This window comes from Miscanthus floridulus, chromosome 12, assembly GCF_019320115.1.
Source record: "Miscanthus floridulus cultivar M001 chromosome 12, ASM1932011v1, whole genome shotgun sequence".
Lineage (NCBI taxonomy): Eukaryota > Viridiplantae > Streptophyta > Magnoliopsida > Poales > Poaceae > Miscanthus > Miscanthus floridulus.
This window is the reverse complement of record NC_089591.1, coordinates 5016504-5037685: the sequence shown is the minus strand read 5'-3', so window position 1 is coordinate 5037685 and position 21182 is coordinate 5016504. Positions and strand designations below refer to the sequence as shown.

General features: G+C 44.6%; 1 pseudogene; it reads right to left on the bottom strand.

Moving 5' to 3' along the window:
• Positions 1 to 380: 380 nt before the first annotated feature.
• On the bottom strand, positions 381 to 20955 carry LOC136495504 (protein JINGUBANG-like; annotated as a pseudogene).
• Between the last annotated feature and the right edge of the window lie 227 nt (positions 20956 to 21182).

Sequence of the window (21182 nt, the reverse complement as noted above, 5' to 3'; positions counted from 1 at the left end):
GATCCTTTAAGCTATTTCCTTGCTACTGCTTCTCATTGCAAATCTGAAATGTTCATCATCATCCATAGCAAATACTAGAAATTTTGATTCAGGAATTCACATCATAACTCACAAATAAGGTCATTGAGCCTTTTTCCATTTAATCAAAACCTATATCAAAGAAGAATCAGAACATATTATACAGCCATTTACAGAATTATACCCACTCTATGGCTACCTTTGTGTGTTATCCATTTATCCTTGTATGTTTGTTCTCCCCCTCCATATAATCTAATATAGAAAACCACCCAAGTCCGTCACCGTCAATCAAACAATCCAAAATACAGACTACACCTGAGCAATCTCAATCAATCCATTTTGAAATTTGAAATAGACACGTTTCATCTCAAGAACAAAGAAGCCTTCTCATTCTGATTCTGATCCTTGAAGCTCTTTTCTTGTTGTTGCTGCTGCTCAGTGGTCATTGTCATGCTGCAAACACCAAACTATGATGGTCTTGTCAAGGTTCCTGCTGTAGACCATGCAGCCATTGCTGAGCCTGCACCAGGATGCCTGGATGCATTTTATAGGGCCCTCGTGGCCTATAATGACGCCCACCTTGGCCGACTCGCCACTGCTCTGCCGGCGCCATAGGCCGATGGTCTTGTCGGCGGAGCCGGTGCAGAGCAGGTCCCTGATGACGCAGAGGCACAGCACTGCCATGTCGTGCGCCTTCACATCACACGTGAGGGGCTAGCGCACGGCGGTCCTGCCGCCAAGGCAGTCCTAGCCGGCGACGTGGCCGTCGAAGCCCACGGCGTAGACCCAGCGGGCGGCTGGCAACGACGGAGAGCGCGTTCTAGGACACGCCATCACGGGCGACGAGGACGCCCTGGAGGAAATGCGACGCCTTGCCCTTCACCCACGCCTTGACGTGGCCGTCGGCGGAGCTGGAGTAGACGACGCCGGCGTCGGCGACAACGGCGTTGACAGCGTCGTCGTGGGCGCGGATGGACTCGAGGCACTTGAGGTCAGCGATGCGCCAGACCTTGAGCGTGCGGTCCTAGGAGCCCGAGTAGAGCAGCGCGGCGTTGTGCACGGTGGTGGCGACGGCGAGGCAGGAGATGCTGTTGGCATGCTCGATCTAGAGGCGTCGGTGGCTGCGCCGCGCCATCGTCTGCACGTAGCTGGCCTGGCGGAACACCCGGCCTAGGTAGTCCCTGGCAGTGGGCAGCGCGGCGACGAGCTTGAAGGCGTTCTCAGAGCGGGAGCGGCGTGAGACGCGCCAGACGCGGACGCGGCCGTCCTGGTGCGCGGAGAAGACCTGCCCGCCCGCGGCCACCAGCGCCTCGACGGAGCCGCCGTTCTCGCCGTGGCCGAACCGCGCGAAGCACCGCAGGTCGGGCTGCTGCCACACCACGATGTCGCCGCCCGTGGACGCGCTGAGCAGGAACTCCCCGCAGAGCGAGAGGCTAGAGACAGAGCCCGCGTGGTCTGGCAACACCGCCAGCGCCTTGCATGGGCCCTGTGGCTGCGGCGGCGGCATCGCGGCGGGCGGCGGGAAAGCGCAATGGGGTGAGGAGGCGGCGGAGGTGGTGGTGGAGGAGGAGGAGGAGAAGGACGCGAAGGAGGTGGTGGAGAAGGAGACCGACAGGCTCAGTTGACGTGGCTGCCTTTATCTGAGATGGGTCGACTCACCACTGTGGATGCCCCTGAGGCCATAGCTACTGATTCCTCGTATATGAACTACAAGGAGGACACATGGAGCACGCTGGGAGGGCTGGGAGGGGTGCGATGAAGCAATGGATGTCACATGCTTGTATAGGCAAGAGTTGGAGGAGGAACGGGCGCCTCCGCATGCATGGGTGCAGATGCAAGTACGGTAGCTGTGTTAATGGCGACCAACCCCAACCACCGACCACCTCGGGAGCAACGTGCACGCAACCCAAGCCGTCTCTTAGATGCATGGATGCATGTGTAAGTAGAAATATTCTTACATGGTCGGTGAATTGTTTTTATCTGATGGTAAGGAGGAGAGGCATTAAATGTGCCCACCTGCCCGACTTGTTTTTATGTGATGGTAGCATGGAGGGGAGGTATTAAATGTCTCCACCTGCTTTCGACCCACGCTGCGTAGGTGAAGATGTCCAGTGCTTTCAAATTTACTGAGTGACTTTCTGGATAGTTTAGGGAGGCACTCGTGCATACATGAAATTTACTGCCTAGTATCTATTGATAGTAAATTCATTAATATAAAAGGACAAGACACATGTGATGTAAATTCCTCCTGTCATAGTTACTTTTTTTACATAAAGGACACGTGAAAGCACAGTGATGTCAATCCCCCTACCATAATAACTTTTTGCATACAAAGTACACCTATAGTTTATATTATCCTTGCATGCATGATCATTTAATTTTTATCTACTTCATTGAATGCGTTCACTTGCTTCATCTATTTACTACCGAATGTATAGAGAAAGGCTAGTTGTGACGCGGTTTATCTGAATCGTGGAATTTCTATCAAATGCACCAACTAAATGTAACATACGTGGACACCCTAGGGAGGCCGCCTAGACGAGTATCTCTAATTAGAGATGCTCTGCTACACGGGGTTCATTCCCCTTTGTATCCACACGCAGGCGGCCGCGCAGTAGACTGTTGGTCACGGCATTGCTCCAGCTTGGGTCATGTAGAAGCGCGGGTTCAGCCTCCTGGACCTGGGCATTCCTTCACGTATTGCTTCATCATTGGGCGCGCTGGTTCTCCTAAAAAAAATTCAGGCGCGCAGGTATTATTGCTCCCGCCAAGTCTTGCATCCTCATCAGTAGTCGCGCAGGAGCTCCAGGGAAGCGCTGCTGCAAGGGAATCAGACCCTCCCAAGTAGCAAGTGATTTGGACATACCTGACCACTGGACAAGAACCTGAGTCTTTGAAGTGTCTCCCTGTGTCACGGCGCGATGCTGAATCACCTTGATAGAAAAGCTCCACTTTTTTTTTTGATGAAACAGGAGGGGTTTGACCCCTACTGGAATTTATTGATTTAAAATTAAATCTGTACAGTGATGCAAATGTCTTCAAGAGACAAAAAAGGTTAAAAAGAAAATAAGAAAGATTACACAAAGGCTTTCAGCCAATTCTAGGATGATAGGCAGCTTTTGCTCTAAGCTTAACTAGAGCAAATTCACTATTGAAGATCTGCTTGCAGCGAGAAACAGACTGAGGAATGCCTTTGAAGATCACATCATTTCGAACCATCCAAATAGCCCAGGACATAGTGATAATAACTTCCATGAAGAAAGGCAAGCCAAGCTGCAACTTGAAGCACTCCACAATGAAACCAAAATTGGGCAAGACCAACTGCAGGGTGGACCAACATGTCACATAAAAAGGGCAGTGAAACAACAGGTGAGCCAAATCTTCTTCAATGTTTAACCCACAAAGCACACAGTTATAATCTGGGAGGTGCATATTTATTCTCCGAAGGAGAGCTCTAGTGCTCAATCGGTCTTTCAAGACTAACCAGAAGAAAAATTTTCTCTTATTCTGACAGGAAGAACGCCAAAGCCACTTGAAAGCAATATGAATTTGCCTGTGACCAATAAGACATTTATAAGCTTTATGGGAAGAGAAGGATGAAGAACCCCAAATATAAGACCAAGTGTCATTCGAGTGATGCAGCTGCAGTCCCTGGAGAACACTGTCAAGCTCATTGAATTGAGCAAATGCTTCAGGAGACAGAGGTAAGTGAAAAAGACTGTGGAGTGTAGGAGTATTGACTGCCACTGAAAGGGTAACCAAATCATTCCTAGCAAAAGAATAAAGTTCAGGGTACAACTGGCTGCGAACTCCAGAACCCCACAAATCATGCTAGAGGAAACAAGATTTTCCATCTTGGAGAGAAACCATAGCAAGACCTTTAAACTGGGTTAACAGTTTCAGCAAGTCTCTCCACAAAAAGAACCTCTGAAGGTGACATTCTGTACAGGCAATCAATCTCTAGAGTAATACTTGTCCCAAACTAACTGTACCCAAGGGATTGGGGCTCTATTGTAGAACTTGTGAACGTGCTTTAAAAGCAAACTTTCATTCTGAATTGTGATGTTAATTACCCCAAGACCTCCTTCATCTTTGGGTAAGCAAACCATAGGCCATGCTGCTTTAAGAGGCTTTATGCTGTTAAGACCAGAGCCCCTCCATAAACAATGTTTTCTATATTTATCTATTTTCTTGATCACAGTTTTGGGCAAAAGGAAGCTGCACATAGCAAAAGTAGGCAAAGCTGTAAGGATAGCACTTGTGAGCTCTAACCTGCTAGCTTCACTTAAGAATGAAGAGAAGGCCACCAATCTTCTCTCACACTTGGTAGCATGAGGCCAAAAATCTGCCACAGTAGGTTTGGTCAAGCTTAAAGGAAGACCTAAGTAGGTAAAGGGGAGAGAACCCTTAGAGCAACCAAAAGAAGTTGCCAAAAGATCAAGCCTATCATCAGGGATATTGACAGAGACCATCATAGATTTTTCAAAATTGACCTTGAGTCCAGAGGCTTCTACAAAAGTGGCCATGATATCTTTGAGATGAGTAAGCTCAGTAATGCTTCCTTTCAAAAAATGAGTGTATCATCAGCATATTGTAGAATTGAAAAATCATTGTCACTCGACAGAGACAAAGGCAAGCTAAGTTGATTGTTAGTAGGGGCATGATTCAGAATAGTTTGCAAAAAAAATCAACTGCCAGCAAAAAGAGAATGGGGGAGAGGGGGGTCTCCTTGCCTAACTCCCCTTTTACAATGAAAAGTCTTGCCAGGCACACCATTGAGCACAACAGAAGATGTACCAAAAGCAAAAATGGATCTCATCCAATTCAACCATCTAGTTGGGAAACCTTTGTGTTCCATAATTTATAGCATGAACCCATGTTCAACCTTATCAAAGGCTTTTTCAAAGTCCAGTTTTAAAATGACTGTTGACACCGTTTTTTGCACGTGTCAAAATAATCGGAGTGGACTAATCGGCAAGGGGAAAGTTATTGAATACTTTGATAGCCAATGAAAGCCAGATGGTTGCCGATAGCTGGTGATGGTCGATGGAAAGGTTGATTTGGACTCGGGCGTTGCCGATGAGGTTGGAGGTGTTATTGTCGATGCCGATGAAGGGAGGCTTGAGGACTACTGCCGATGAAACATGGAGTATGCCGATGAAGGGAGGCTTGAAGACTACTGCCGATGAAACAGGGAATATGCCGATGAAGGAAGACTTGAAGACTACTGCCAATGAAATAGGGAGTATGCCGATGGGAAGGAGGACGGTGAGATTTCCATCGTAATTGAGGCGGACAGGGAAATAGATAGGAGTTGATTTCCTTTTCTATATTTGTTAGGGTATGATTCATGTAAGAGTCACGTGTTTCCTTAGATATGGGATTGGTGTCCTAGTTGTGTTTGGTTGTATCTCTTTAGATCAGGGTATAAATATGGAGTAAGGGGCAATGTAATAGATATATCAATCAATATCAAAACCAATTTTTACTCCTATTCGCATCTACTTACTTTTCGGCGACTTCGTCAATTTGCATATTTTTCCTTTTTTACGAGTTCTCATTGATTCGGCGAGCTGCATCGTTTCAGTGCGACCTTCGGCGATTCTTGAGTTCCGCGTGAGCACCTCTTGGCCGTGACTTCCGGGCGTATCGCTGTTGTCAGGACTAAAGTGTTCGTATCTCCATCCTTGTCGATTAGCAGGTCAAATCGACTGGCACGCTTTGGATATCGATTCGGGTATTAGCCCTTTATGTTTGCAGATCCACTTTTGCATCAACACATCTTTTGGCACGCCCAGTGGGACCAATCAATCAATATGTTCAATCCCGAGATCGATTCAGGGAACATTATCGCAGTATCAGAAGAAGATCTCAAGGAAGAACAGAGGCAGGCTATGGAAAAGGCTGTAGAAGAATACAAGCAGCTTTGTCTGAGATCGTTTAGCTTGAACAAGAGTGGACAAGTCATCCAGAAGCAAGATTTGCCGTTGCCTCGGCAGGTTACCTTTGACTCCAATCCTGGTAAACTTCAAGAGATGGTTAATTCTGCAGTAAATCATGCTTTGATTAATCATTCCAATGTGCTGTCCAATACTGTTCATAATGCTGTGGTTCGAACTCTCAAAGAAGGACAAGCGGCACCACATTACGTTGGGCCTGCCTATCATCAACCAGAGCCGGCATCTGTCAAAACTCCATCGGTTCCTTCGGCCGTTGTGGGTACAGAAGTTACTTCCCCTCCAGTATTGGCAGGCTCACCTAATATTCAATCTACACCGATACAATCAGATCAGGTACTACCAGGAGGGCGAGTTCAGCTTAATACAGATCTATCGGCATCAGCTATGTCAGGCCCTGTGTCTCAGAATAGCCAGATTCCTACTAATTGGTGGGGATATGGCATGCCTCCAGAGTCATCTGCTTTCAATCCTAGATTACCTCAAGTGTTTGATGCAGTAGGAAGAGCGCCTATACCATCGGCCGTTTCGCCGATGGCTCAAGTGCCTCAATATGCCGCAACTACTTCTGTGCAACCAACTCCAGGAGGTTTCCAGATGCCTACGGTTCAAACATTCAATTCAAGTCCATCGGCGAGCTTACTGCCGATGCAGCAGAAAGCCCCTGCTATGAGTCAAACTGGGGTTCAGTTTATGCCTCAAACCAGTTATAATTATCCAACAATATCAGCAAATTACCAGCCATCGGTAAGTTTTGTACCGATGAGTTCTAATAATGATTGGTCAGGACAGTTACCTGTTCAACATACAGTTCAGCGAAATCAGCAGGTTGCAGGGATTCAACAAGGTCATATGCAAGCTGGTTTCCAGAATCAAGCATCGGCAGCCCAGCCGATGAATCCTTTCCAACAGGCTAATGGGCCACAAGTAACGGCAAATATGCCGATGGCTGGAGATCGTGGGCTACAAAGGTATGTGGAGGGATGTCAGCAGGCACCTCCTGTAGAAATTCAACCAGTTCGTCAGCAGGAGGCTGATGCTTTTTGGGCCGATAAGATAGCAGAAATTGTGAAGGATCAGTTTGGGATAAAGCCTAAGGTCAATACTTATTCTTATCAGACTCCATACCCTCCTGCATACGATTTAATTCCTCTCCCAAATCGGTACAAGGTACCGGATTTCACTAAATTCTCTGGGCAAGATGATACATCAACAATGGAACATGTCAATCGCTTCATTATTCAATGTGGAGAGGCAGCTAACAGAGATGAATTAAGAGTTCGATTATTTTCATCATCTTTGTCTGGATCAGCATTTACATGGTTCATTTCATTACCACCAAATTCTATTATTACTTGGGTTGATCTAGAAAAACAATTCCATAAATATTTCTTTGCTGGAATCCATGAAAAGAAGCTTACCGATTTAGTAAAATTGAGACAGCGTAATGATGAATCGGTAGAGAGCTTTGTACAAAGGCTACGAAATGTAAAAAATAAGTGCTACAGCCTAGTGCTGGATGATCGGCAGCTTGCCGATCTGGCTTTCCAAGGGTTATTGCCACATCTTAAAGACAGATATGCTTCTCAGGAGTTTGAAAGCCTCAGTCATCTTGTGCAAAGGATTTCTGATCAAGATACTAGGGTTTTTGAACCTAAAAAGAACTGGAGTAAAAAGGTATCATTTGTTGAAGAAGTAGGAGATTCTGACTCTGATGAAGAACCAGTTATCGGCTTAGCTGAGTGGGTTAAGAATAAAAAGCCGATATCATGTCCCTTTGGTCAAAAAGAGCCAGAAAAGTTTACCTTTGATATCACCAAGGCCGATAAAATATTTGATCTTCTGCTTCAAGAGGGCCAAATTAAGCTGTCACCTAATCATGTGATCCCATCGGCAGAAGAGTTGAAGAAGATTTTGTATTGCAAATGGCACAATGCAACTTCACACAGTACAAATGAGTGCAAGGTATTCAGGCAACAGTTACAATCGGCTATTGAATCTGGGAGAATTAAGTTTGGTACTTCCAAGACCCAGAAGCCGATGAAAATTGATCAACACCCTTTTCCAGCAAATATGTTGGATGCCAAAGGAAAGACCAAGGTATTGACGTCAGAGGCTGCTGAGAAAAACGCGTCAGTGGACCCCCAACATCGGATAACTACCGATGATGCAAAGAGTAAGGGTTTGCTAGGAGAAAGCAGTAGTTCCAAAAATTCCTCCTCGACCTGGCATTGTGATTACTCATCGAAGGCAGCAGGAGGGTTGGCGTCAACGTAATGACCGATATCGACAACAGCAAGAAATGAGACGTCAGGAAGAATGGAATCGACATAAAGATCATTGGAGATGTCCGTTTTTCATCCATTGCTGGGAAGAAGGTATTAAATTGCCAACTGTTGAAAATTGCCCTGAGTGTAATGGTTATTACGGAGTCAATCGTTCAGAAAGGAGGTTTAACTTGGTAATCAGGGTTTGTCTATCAATGAGCCGATCAGAGGCAGAGCATCAGTGCATGATCGGCTGGGGGGGCAGACTTAGTGTACATGAGAGGCTTGGTAAACGCGCTGGATATTTTCCAAGGAATCAAGAGGAGCTTGAGGAGATGGCAAACGCAAGAGTTCCCGATGAGGAAATATTCTACAGGGACCCTAATATACGTCGTGTAGAACCAACTAGGACTTGTTATCAGCCGGTTTGGAAAACCAAGTTTCCTCGGTGGTGCCCAGAGGGTCTGACAAAGACGCAGAGAAGGAGGATGCAACGTGAGCGTCAGGAGGATTTATACCAAGAGGAAAATTCCTCCAATGAAAGGCCTGGTCATCAGCAGTGGCAGGTAAAACACAAAAATAAGGGTCCATCGGCAGATGTTAATATGGTATTCATGTTGCCGATGGAGTTTTTGGCACTATCTGATAATGAGGAAGAAGTTGTTCTCTCTGATCAAGTAGCTCAGTTAACACTAGATCCAATGATGGCTGTTTTTGAGAAACCTACCGATGATGAGAGACAGCATCTTAAGGCTTTATTTGTGAAGGGCAGAGTTGATGGGCAGCCTGTGTCTAAGGTACTTATTGATGGAGGGGCTGCGATTAATATTATGCCTTACGTGATGTATCGGAAACTTGGTAAGGGAGATCAAGACTTGACCAAAACCGATATGATGTTGAAAGATTTTGAAGGCAATGTGTCACCGGCTAAAGGGGCAGTGTGCGTTGAATTGACCATCGGCAGCAAAACCTTGCCAACGACGTTCTTTGTTATCAACGGCAAGGGTGCATATAATCTGCTTCTAGGGAGGGATTGGATTCATGCTAATTGTTGTGTTCCTTCTACAATGCATCAATGCCTCGTACAGTGGATTGGGGATAAGATTGAGGTCGTCCCTGGTGATTCTTCTTATATCATCGCATCGGCAGAATCAGACACTTATGAGCGAACTAAATGCATATCAGGAGAAGCTTGGGAAAAAGAGTTCCTTAGAGTTGCTGATTATGAAATTCCACCGATCCAAGCAGTCGGTTCTGAAGAGGAGTTTTAATGGATAGGTTTGCCGATGATGGAAAATTAGGTCAAGGGTTCACATCGGCAGATGATTTAGTAGAAGTAGATATCGGTGATGGTGATAGGTCAAGACCTACTTTTATTAGTGCTAAGTTAGATTCCAAGTGTAAGCAGCGAATAACAGATTTGTTAAAAGATTATAAAGATTGTTTTGCTTGGGATTATACTGAGATGCCTGGATTAGACCGATCGATAGTTGAACATCGGTTACCTATCAAATCTGGATTTCGGCCACATCAGCAGCCAGCGCGCCGATGCAACCCTAATGTACTTCCTGATATTAAGGCCGAAATAACTAAATTAATTGAAGCAAAGTTTATTCGGCAATGTCGATACGCAGAGTGGATCTCTAATGTGGTTCCTGTTTATAAGAAAAATGGAAAACTTCGTGTCTGTATTGATTTCAGGAATCTCAACAAAGCCACACCGATGGATGGCTATCCAATGCCGATTGCTGATTTGTTGATTGATGCTGCGGCTGGACATCAAATTATCAGCTTCATGGATGGTAATGCAGGTTACAATCAAATATTCATGGCTGAGGAAGATATTCCCAAGACTGCTTTCAGATGTCCAGGTCATGTGGGGTTGTTCGAGTGGATAGTCATGACGTTTGGTTTGAAAAATGCCGGTGCTACTTATCAAAGGGCTATGAACCTTATTTTTCATGAGTACATCGGCACATTAGTGGAGATCTACATTGATGATGTAGTGATTAAGTCTGGAGATATCACAGCACATTTAGCCGATCTGCGAAAGATACTGGAGTGCACAAGGAAGCATGGGTTGAAGATGAATCCTAATAAATGTGCATTCGGTGTATCGGCAGGACAATTCTTGGGTTTTATGGTGCATCAGCGGGGCATTGAAATCAGTAGGAAGTCTATTGATGCAATTAACAAGGTGATTGCTCCTGCCAATAAGACTGAATTGCAATCTTTGATCGGTAAGATCAATTTCATTAGAAGATTCATATCTAATCTGTCGGGTAAGATCAAGGCTTTTAGCCCACTACTTAAATTGAAAGCTGATCAGGGATTTGTATGGGGAGTTGAACAGCAATTAGCCCTTGACGAAATTAAGAAATATTTATCAAATCCTCCAGTGCTAGTTCCACCTCAACATGGGAAGCCTTTCAGGTTATATTTGTCAGCTGATGATACAGTTATCGGTTCAGCTCTTATTCAAGAATTTGAAGGGAAAGAACGTGTTATTTATTATTTGAGCAGAAGATTAGTGGATGCTGAGACGAGGTATTCGGCCATCGAAAAATTGTGTCTGTGTTTATACTTTTCTTGTGTCAAATTAAGGCATTATTTGTTATCTGCCGAATGTACGGTCATATGCAAAGACGATGTGGTCAAGTATATGCTGTCGATGCCGATATTAAGTGGTAGAATCGGCAAATAGGATTTTAGCATTATCAGAATTTGAACTACGCTACAAATCAACTAAGGCAGTTAAAGGGCAAGTGATGGCTGATTTTGTCACTCAGCATTGTAATACAGTGGACTCTCTGGGGATTGCTCCCTGGACACTTTTCTTCGATGGGTCCACATGTGGTGAAGGAGCAGGTATCGGCATTGTGTTAATTTCACCTCAAGGAAGGAAGTATGAGTTTTCATTGCCGATTGTTGCTACAGCGACAAACAATCAAGCTGAATACCAAGCCTTGATAAAAGGGTTAGAATTGCTAAAGGAGATACGTGCCGATGTTGTTGAAATCTTTGGTGATTCTATGCTAGTTATAAATCAATTGGCTGGAATTTATGAATGCCGAAGTGAAGCTTTGATTTCGTATTATGAAAGATGTTTGCAATTGTTGAAAGGATTTAGAGATTTTCGTCTTGAACATATCTCTCGATTGCATAATGAGGAAGCTAATCGACTAGCTCAGCATGCTTCAGGGTATCAGCCTATTCAGGAAGTGCTAACATCGGCAGTTGATACCGATGACTGGAGGAAAGAGATTGTCGATTATTTAAAGGATCCATATAGAAAGGTTGAGAGACGTATAAGGTTCCAAGCTACCAAATATGTGCTCCTCGATGATGAATTATATTATCGAACTATAGATGGAATTTTACTCAGATGTGTTAGCAATGATGAATCGAAAAGCTTGATGGGTGAAATTCATGAAGGAGTATGTGGGGCACATCAATCGGCTTTCAAGATGAAATGGATGATCAGAAGGAATGGGTACTATTGGCCGACTATTCTTGAAGATTGTTTTAAATATTTTAAGGGATGCCAGGGGTGTCAAAAGTTTGGTAATATTCAGAGAGCGCCTGCATCGGCTATGAATCCTATAATCAAACCATGGTCCGTTCCGGGGATGGGCTATTGATCTCATTGGTCAGATTTATCCGCCATCGAGTAAAGGACATAAATTTATTCTGGTTGCTACCGATTATTTCACAAAGTGGGTTGAGGCAATTCCTTTAAAAAAGGTGACATCGGTCAATATGATTGATTTTGTGAAAGAGCATATTGTTTACCGATTTGGTATTCCTCAGACTATCACTACCGATCAGGGTACTATGTTTACATCAGGAGAATTTGAATGAGTTTGCTGTAGGTATGGGAATTAAAATTTTAAATTCTTCTCCATATTATGCTCAAGCTAATAGGTCAAGCTGAGGCTTCTAACAAAGGGATCGTCAAACTCATTAAGCGCAAAATTGAAGAAAATCCTAGGAGGATGGCATACAGTATTAAATGAAGCCTTGTGGTCATATCGGATGTCATATCATGGTGCAACCAAAGTAACGCCTTATCAGTTAGTATATGGACACGATGCAGTATTGCCTTGGGAAATTAAGGTTGGCTCTAGACGAATACGTTCTCAAAATCAGCTGACAGCCGATGATTATAATACTCTTATGAAAGATGAGTTGGAAGATGTGGCGGGTCATCGGTTAAGGGCTTTAGTTAGTATCGAAGAAAATAAGAAAAGAGTAGCTAGATGGTATGACAAGAAGGTGAAAGTAAAAGAGTTTACCGATGGAGATCTGGTCTGGAAATTGATTTTACCGATTGGGACTAAAAGTTCAAAGTTTGGAAAGTGGTCTCCTAATTGGGAAGGTCCATATCGGATAAATCAGTCTGTTCCTGGTAATGCATATATTTTAGAAACCCTCGAAGGGGTTGTGTTTCCCAGAGCGTTAAATGGAAAATATTTAAAGAAATATTACCCTAGTATCTGGACAGATGCATAAAAGTATAAGTGCCGATAACAGTACTATCGGCTAGAATTATGCAAGAGTGTCAATGTCTCATAAAGTGCCGATACAATAAATAAGATTACATGTTCAACAAGGATTGGATAGCTAATATCGCACGCAGGCGAATCTGGTCGGCTTCCTCCATTTCTTTGATATCGTCATCGGCAGCACCCTCCATAGGCTTGAGTTTTTTCTTCATGGCTAAAGCTTTACGAGCTTGGATATCTCTTTCTTGCTGAAGGGCTTTGACGGCATTGGGTAGCTGGCTTTCTTCTTGTTGAGCATGAGTTAAGGCTGCATCGATTTCTTTCAATTCAGCCAATAGAGCTACCTTCCTTGCTGATAGATCCAAGATTTTCTGCTTAAGTGCAGCACCCGAAGTCTGCAAGTTGACGATGCCCTTGTGCTTCTCATCAGCGATTTGTTTCAGTTGTAGCATCTCTTCTTTGAGTTGAGCTTGAGCTGCTCTATCGGCAATGCGCTGAGCAGCCCGTTGATATTGCAGTTGGCGGCTTTCTAAGTGAGCTGCTGGGAAGAGTACTTCTTCAACATCGGCAGGGACCTGGCCACGAATTGTTTTGAAAATTGCCTTTGCGGGGTCCGAGTCATCTACCAGTTGGGCGGTACCTTGCTGTAGCAAGTTCAGGAGGGTTTCCAACTTGGATTTAGTCTCTGCCGATATTGTTCCCAGTGCAAGGGAAGAACTTGTCTCCTCTCCATCGTCGTCAGAAATGTCAATGGCAAAGGAAAATAGGCTGTTCGGGGAATCTTGTTCCTGAGAGAGAGAAAAGGAGATCAGTTAGGGGTAAGTATGAGTATTGTAAAATCGGCTGGGTTGATCGGTTTACCTGTTTCAAGGCAATTTCCTGTGCTTGACTGGAGGAAGCAACCTGGAGTATGTCGTGTGGGGGATCGGCTGAACTTGCCGATGGGATATCCTCTGTGACTTCATCGGTGGTGGGCTCTTGAGGTATGATGACTGATGACATTGGGGCAGATGTAGGGATCGGCATAGACCTTTGTCGTTTTGGCTATGCTTCAGTATCTGTTGAAGCTTTGCGCTTTGCTTGGGCATCGGCAACGATTGGTTGGGGGGCATCGACACTTGTTGGTTGTGAAGCTTGGACATCTGGTACGTTTGCCGATGTACCCAATTGTTGCTGCAAAACAAGTGTAAGATATGATATTTAACAGATAAAATGTAAAGTCAAGAAGCTACCTCTGAAGGTTCATCGAAAGAAGTGGTGCTTGATATCGGCGGAATTGCCGATGACGATCCAGTAGCAGCTCTTACCCCCTGATGATTAAGGTTAATACAGTTTGTGATCGGCATAAGTGAAAATAAACAAGGTTGTTACCTTAAAGGCTTTGACCAAGGTTGTAGCAGCGGCCGATGGAGTAGCCCTGGATGTAGCCAATTTGGACTTAGAAGTGATGGTCTTGGTACGAATCTTCTGGTGGGTCAAAGCGGCTAAGGTGGGAGCGTTGTAGCCGATCGGCGATGTTGGGGAAACAGGCCGGAGATTGAAGGGTTTCCCACTTTTGCTCACCGATGGTGCTGGGTTGTTAACCTGTTACAAGAGAATCAGTTGCTGATATATGAAGGGAAAAGCAGAAGGGAGTTAAAGGAAACTTACCGCGTCGTCAGGGATGGCATATTCAGGGTCGATCATGTGCCGATATGTGTGAGCAGAAGTTGCGAACAGTTGTTCTTTCCACTCTCGCCACCATTGCTTGTATGACTCGGTGATGAAAGATATTGGTGTCCAGGTGGATATATCAACATCTGTAGTATCGGCATCGGGGGAGAGTTGTACTACCTTGTTCCAATCTGTTCCACAGGTGATTGTTTCCCTGGGTTTGATCACATCGGCAAAGCAGAGTTTGATTGGCAGTTGCCCAAAAGCCAATTGGCGGGATACTGCCGATGGGTTGTAAAATTCATATGTAATGTTGGTGTTTTTCCCGCTGCCGAATGTGTTTACTGGAATCGCCCTGGGAGTGATGATAGCCATCATGAGCTCATTATCTTGATTCAGAGTGTCATCGGCAAAGTTGAAAAGAAGGGGGAATCTGTTTTCTTCGTCAATATAAGGCACCCAGGCCCTATGATCACGAGAAAGACCATTGTAGAAGCTTTGAAAGAATCTGCCGATTTGGTCTTCGTTGGCTTCTGTTCCAGGAAGGACAATTATGGCTTCACCAAAATTGAGGGGTGAGCGTGTTGCCGATTCATCATCCCCAAGCACATAGTCTTCAGCAATTTCTCGTGGGAATTGTTGAGCAAAAAAGTCCCATTGCAAACGTTTGTGCATATGGGCATTCAGCCACATGTTGATAAACCACCACGGGCCTCCCAGGTTGCCGATGGGTTCGCCAAGCAAAAGTTTCTGAGACACTTGATGAAGAAGATGATAAGTGGAGCTCAGAAGGTATCGGCCAAGAGGAAACCTTACGCCATTAGCCAAAAGTTCAGCTGCAGGGAGGAAGGCGTTGGTTGGTCCTACTGATCGACCACAGAAGATAAATTTTTCTAACCACATATTCAGGAATGTGGCATGTTCCCTCTGGCTAAGTGTCCCGGTTTTCTGGTATTCTTGAATATATCCTGTCCAACCGCCGATGTTACGGGTATTCACCCTATATTCAGACTTTCTACCATAGATGGAGCCTTCATCGGCAGTTGAGATGTCCAAGCCAGTAAGCATGTGGATATCGGCAAGGGTAGGAGTAGCTGGGCCATGTCCAAACATAAAAGTATTGGTCGTGTCTGACCAGAAATAAGCAGCTGCAATTATCATTGATTCATTTTTCTGCATATCGGCAATAGAGAGCCTAATGCATTGGTCTAACCTTCGTTCTGCCCAGTATACTTGCATCGATCTATTAACCCTCAAGTACCAATCTTTCCACCCTTTGGTGGTTTTGGGCCAAGATCGGAATGTGTCTTTCCACAAATTCAGAGAGAAATTTTGGGCTCTAAAGGGGATTCTGTTAACCTCTGCATTGATCAGATCGGTTGGATCTGGGTTGCCCATTGGTCCAAGGCATTGGACGTGCGGCTGATCGGTTGGGATAATTAATTTGTTGCGCAGTTCCTAAGGTTATGGAATCCAGAAGACAGAAGAAAGGAAAAATCACCAACTGAATGAATTTGCAAAAAGATCAAAGTAAAAGGTAATGGAAGTGGAGCGAACCGCGGGGACGTCGAAGTTGATGGCCATTGTCTTGAGGAAGGTGGAGGTACGAGCCGGAAACTTGAAGTTAGCGCCGGAGAAGGGTTCTTGTTGGTTGAGGTCGCACGGTTGTTCGTCGGAGTTGCCGCCGGAGAGAGAGAATGCCAAGGATTGGAGGCTGAAGATAGAAAATGAGGGTTCCGGAGAAATCTATTTATAAGCCGCCCAGAATAAGGGTATTTTGGACTTATCTCTATGTCGCGCGCATATAAGCGCAACCCAAGCCGTCTCTTAGATGCATGGATGCATGTGTAAGTAGAAATATTCTTACATGGTCGGTGAATTGTTTTTATCTGATGGTAAGGAGGAGAGGCATTAAATGTGCCCACCTGCCCGACTTGTTTTTATGTGATGGTAGCATGGAGGGGAGGTATTAAATGTCTCCACCTGCTTTCGACCCACGCTGCGTAGGTGAAGATGTCCAGTGCTTTCAAATTTACTGAGTGACTTTCTGGATAGTTTAGGGAGGCACTCGTGCATACATGAAATTTACTGCCTAGTATCTATTGATAGTAAATTCATTAATATAAAAGGACAAGACACATGTGATGTAAATTCCTCCTGTCATAGTTACTTTTTTTACATAAAGGACACGTGAAAGCACAGTGATGTCAATCCCCCTACCATAATAACTTTTTGCATACAAAGTACACCTACAGTTTATATTATCCTTGCATGCATGATCATTTAATTTTTCATCTACTTCATTGAATGCGTTCACTTGCTTCATCTATTTACTACCGAATGTATAGAGAAAGGCTAGTTGTGACGCGGTTTATCTGAATCGTGGAATTTCTATCAAATGCACCAACTAAATGTAACATACGTGGACACCCTAGGAGGCCGCCTAGACGAGTATCTCTAATTAGAGATGCTCTGCTACACGGGGTTCATTCCCCTTTGTATCCACACGCAGGCGGCCGCGCAGTAGACTGTTGGTCACGGCATTGCTCCAGCTTGGGTCATGTAGAAGCGCGGGTTCAGCCTCCTGGACCTGGGCATTCCTTCACGTATTGCTTCATCATTGGGCGCGCTGGTTCTCCTAAAAAAAATTCAGGCGCGCAGGTATTATTGCTCCCGCCAAGTCTTGCATCCTCATCAGTAGTCGCGCAGGAGCTCCAGGGAAGCGCTGCTGCAAGGGAATCAGACCCTCCCAAGTAGCAAGTGATTTGGACATACCTGACCACTGGACAAGAACCTGAGTCTTTGAAGTGTCTCCCTGTGTCACGGCGCGATGCTGAATCACCTTGATAGAAAAGCTCCACTTTTTTTTTTGATGAAACAGGAGGGGTTTGACCCCTACTGGAATTTATTGATTTAAAATTAAATCTGTACAGTGATGCAAATGTCTTCAAGAGACAAAAAAGGTTAAAAAGAAAATAAGAAAGATTACACAAAGGCTTTCAGCCAATTCTAGGATGATAGGCAGCTTTTGCTCTAAGCTTAACTAGAGCAAATTCACTATTGAAGATCTGCTTGCAGCGAGAAACAGACTGAGGAATGCCTTTGAAGATCACATCATTTCGAACCATCCAAATAGCCCAGGACATAGTGATAATAACTTCCATGAAGAAAGGCAAGCCAAGCTGCAACTTGAAGCACTCCACAATGAAACCAAAATTGGGCAAGACCAACTGCAGGGTGGACCAACATGTCACATAAAAAGGGCAGTGAAACAACAGGTGAGCCAAATCTTCTTCAATGTTTAACCCACAAAGCACACAGTTATAATCTGGGAGGTGCATATTTATTCTCCGAAGGAGAGCTCTAGTGCTCAATCGGTCTTTCAAGACTAACCAGAAGAAAAATTTTCTCTTATTCTGACAGGAAGAACGCCAAAGCCACTTGAAAGCAATATGAATTTGCCTGTGACCAATAAGACATTTATAAGCTTTATGGGAAGAGAAGGATGAAGAACCCCAAATATAAGACCAAGTGTCATTCGAGTGATGCAGCTGCAGTCCCTGGAGAACACTGTCAAGCTCATTGAATTGAGCAAATGCTTCAGGAGACAGAGGTAAGTGAAAAAGACTGTGGAGTGTAGGAGTATTGACTGCCACTGAAAGGGTAACCAAATCATTCCTAGCAAAAGAATAAAGTTCAGGGTACAACTGGCTGCGAACTCCAGAACCCCACAAATCATGCTAGAGGAAACAAGATTTTCCATCTTGGAGAGAAACCATAGCAAGACCTTTAAACTGGGTTAACAGTTTCAGCAAGTCTCTCCACAAAAAGAACCTCTGAAGGTGACATTCTGTACAGGCAATCAATCTCTAGAGTAATACTTGTCCCAAACTAACTGTACCCAAGGGATTGGGGCTCTATTGTAGAACTTGTGAACGTGCTTTAAAAGCAAACTTTCATTCTGAATTGTGATGTTAATTACCCCAAGACCTCCTTCATCTTTGGGTAAGCAAACCATAGGCCATGCTGCTTTAAGAGGCTTTATGCTGTTAAGACCAGAGCCCCTCCATAAACAATGTTTTCTATATTTATCTATTTTCTTGATCACAGTTTTGGGCAAAAGGAAGCTGCACATAGCAAAAGTAGGCAAAGCTGTAAGGATAGCACTTGTGAGCTCTAACCTGCTAGCTTCACTTAAGAATGAAGAGAAGGCCACCAATCTTCTCTCACACTTGGTAGCATGAGGCCAAAAATCTGCCACAGTAGGTTTGGTCAAGCTTAAAGGAAGACCTAAGTAGGTAAAGGGGAGAGAACCCTTAGAGCAACCAAAAGAAGTTGCCAAAAGATCAAGCCTATCATCAGGGATATTGACAGAGACCATCATAGATTTTTCAAAATTGACCTTGAGTCCAGAGGCTTCTACAAAAGTGGCCATGATATCTTTGAGATGAGTAAGCTCAGTAATGCTTCCTTTCAAAAAATGAGTGTATCATCAGCATATTGTAGAATTGAAAAATCATTGTCACTCGACAGAGACAAAGGCAAGCTAAGTTGATTGTTAGTAGGGGCATGATTCAGAATAGTTTGCAAAAAAAATCAACTGCCAGCAAAAAGAGAATGGGGGAGAGGGGGGTCTCCTTGCCTAACTCCCCTTTTACAATGAAAAGTCTTGCCAGGCACACCATTGAGCACAACAGAAGATGTACCAAAAGCAAAAATGGATCTCATCCAATTCAACCATCTAGTTGGGAAACCTTTGTGTTCCATAATTTATAGCATGAACCCATGTTCAACCTTATCAAAGGCTTTTTCAAAGTCCAGTTTTAAAATGACTGTTGACACCGTTTTTTGCACGTGTCAAAATAATCGGAGTGGACTAATCGGCAAGGGGAAAGTTATTGAATACTTTGATAGCCAATGAAAGCCAGATGGTTGCCGATAGCTGGTGATGGTCGATGGAAAGGTTGATTTGGACTCGGGCGTTGCCGATGAGGTTGGAGGTGTTATTGTCGATGCCGATGAAGGGAGGCTTGAGGACTACTGCCGATGAAACATGGAGTATGCCGATGAAGGGAGGCTTGAAGACTACTGCCGATGAAACAGGGAATATGCCGATGAAGGAAGACTTGAAGACTACTGCCAATGAAATAGGGAGTATGCCGATGGGAAGGAGGACGGTGAGATTTCCATCGTAATTGAGGCGGACAGGGAAATAGATAGGAGTTGATTTCCTTTTCTATATTTGTTAGGGTATGATTCATGTAAGAGTCACGTGTTTCCTTAGATATGGGATTGGTGTCCTAGTTGTGTTTGGTTGTATCTCTTTAGATCAGGGTATAAATATGGAGTAAGGGGCAATGTAATAGATATATCAATCAATATCAAAACCAATTTTTACTCCTATTCGCATCTACTTACTTTTCGGCGACTTCGTCAATTTGCATATTTTTCCTTTTTTACGAGTTCTCATTGATTCGGCGAGCTGCATCGTTTCAGTGCGACCTTCGGCGATTCTTGAGTTCCGCGTGAGCACCTCTTGGCCGTGACTTCCGGGCGTATCGCTGTTGTCAGGACTAAAGTGTTCGTATCTCCATCCTTGTCGATTAGCAGGTCAAATCGACTGGCACGCTTTGGATATCGATTCGGGTATTAGCCCTTTGTGTTTGCAGATCCACTTTTGCATCAACAATGACAATTTCTTGTTTGGACTGGTGACACATATGAAGATACTCCAGTGCCCATGCAATGCAGTCCTGAATAGTTCTCTGTGTAATAAATCCATACTGACTGCAGAAGTGATGGCAACACTGACTGCAGCCTGTTTGCAAGCAACTTGGTGATGATCTTGACAGAGGTGTTAAGCAGGGAAATGGGTCTAAAGTCTGAAATCCTCTGAGCATCATCCTTTAATACTCTGCAAGCAAAGCTGATTACTGAAAAAATCTGCACATAGCTTGTAAAAATCTGAGCAAATAATGAACCAGCAATGCTTAACAAAATCTGTATTGAAGCCATCAGGCCCAAGAGCTTTGTCTGAAGGAAGAGATCTGACTACTAAATCAATTTCAAGCTTTGTGAAAGGTGTCACAAAAACAGTTAAATCCGGAGGGGCAGCAAAGTGTGAGGCAAGATCATAGTTCAGGGTGGTAAAAATAGTTGTTCCCAATCTCTCCTTGAAAGATAACCAAATCAGATTGGCTTTATCATAATGACTAACCAGCAGGTTACCTGAATCATCCATGAGCTGAGAAATAAAATTTGTTTTGTACTTAACAGTTGCTTGAGCATGAAAGAACTTGGTGCTGGCAGCTCCCAATGTTGCCCACTTAATAGCACCCCTCTGTTTCCAATAAGTGCGAACACAAGGTTGACAAGTACCCTTGTGTGTTCGTTTTTGTGTGATGAGTGATTGATCAACGTGATCCACGAATAGGTTGAGCCGGTTACTAACTCTACCATGGCGAAAGCTATGTGTGCATGTCTCTTGGCTCGTGGTGTGCAGGTGTGGAGCACGGAGGCGGTAGTTGACGGCGAGGTGAAGGTCAAGGAGGACATGCCGTGCTGACGGACCGGGAGCGGTGAAGGACAGACGTGAGGCTTGGACCGAGGGACCTGGAGGTCGAGCGACTAGCCGCGGTGGCTCACACTTGGAACATCAACAAGTGCAAGATGACATGGAGTGACGGTGTTGACCGGGTCAAGACGGCGGACGCGTGAGTCGAGCAAGGCTCAGGAGGACTTGGCGGGCCGGCCGGTCGAGGACGGCGGTGACACACGTCGGA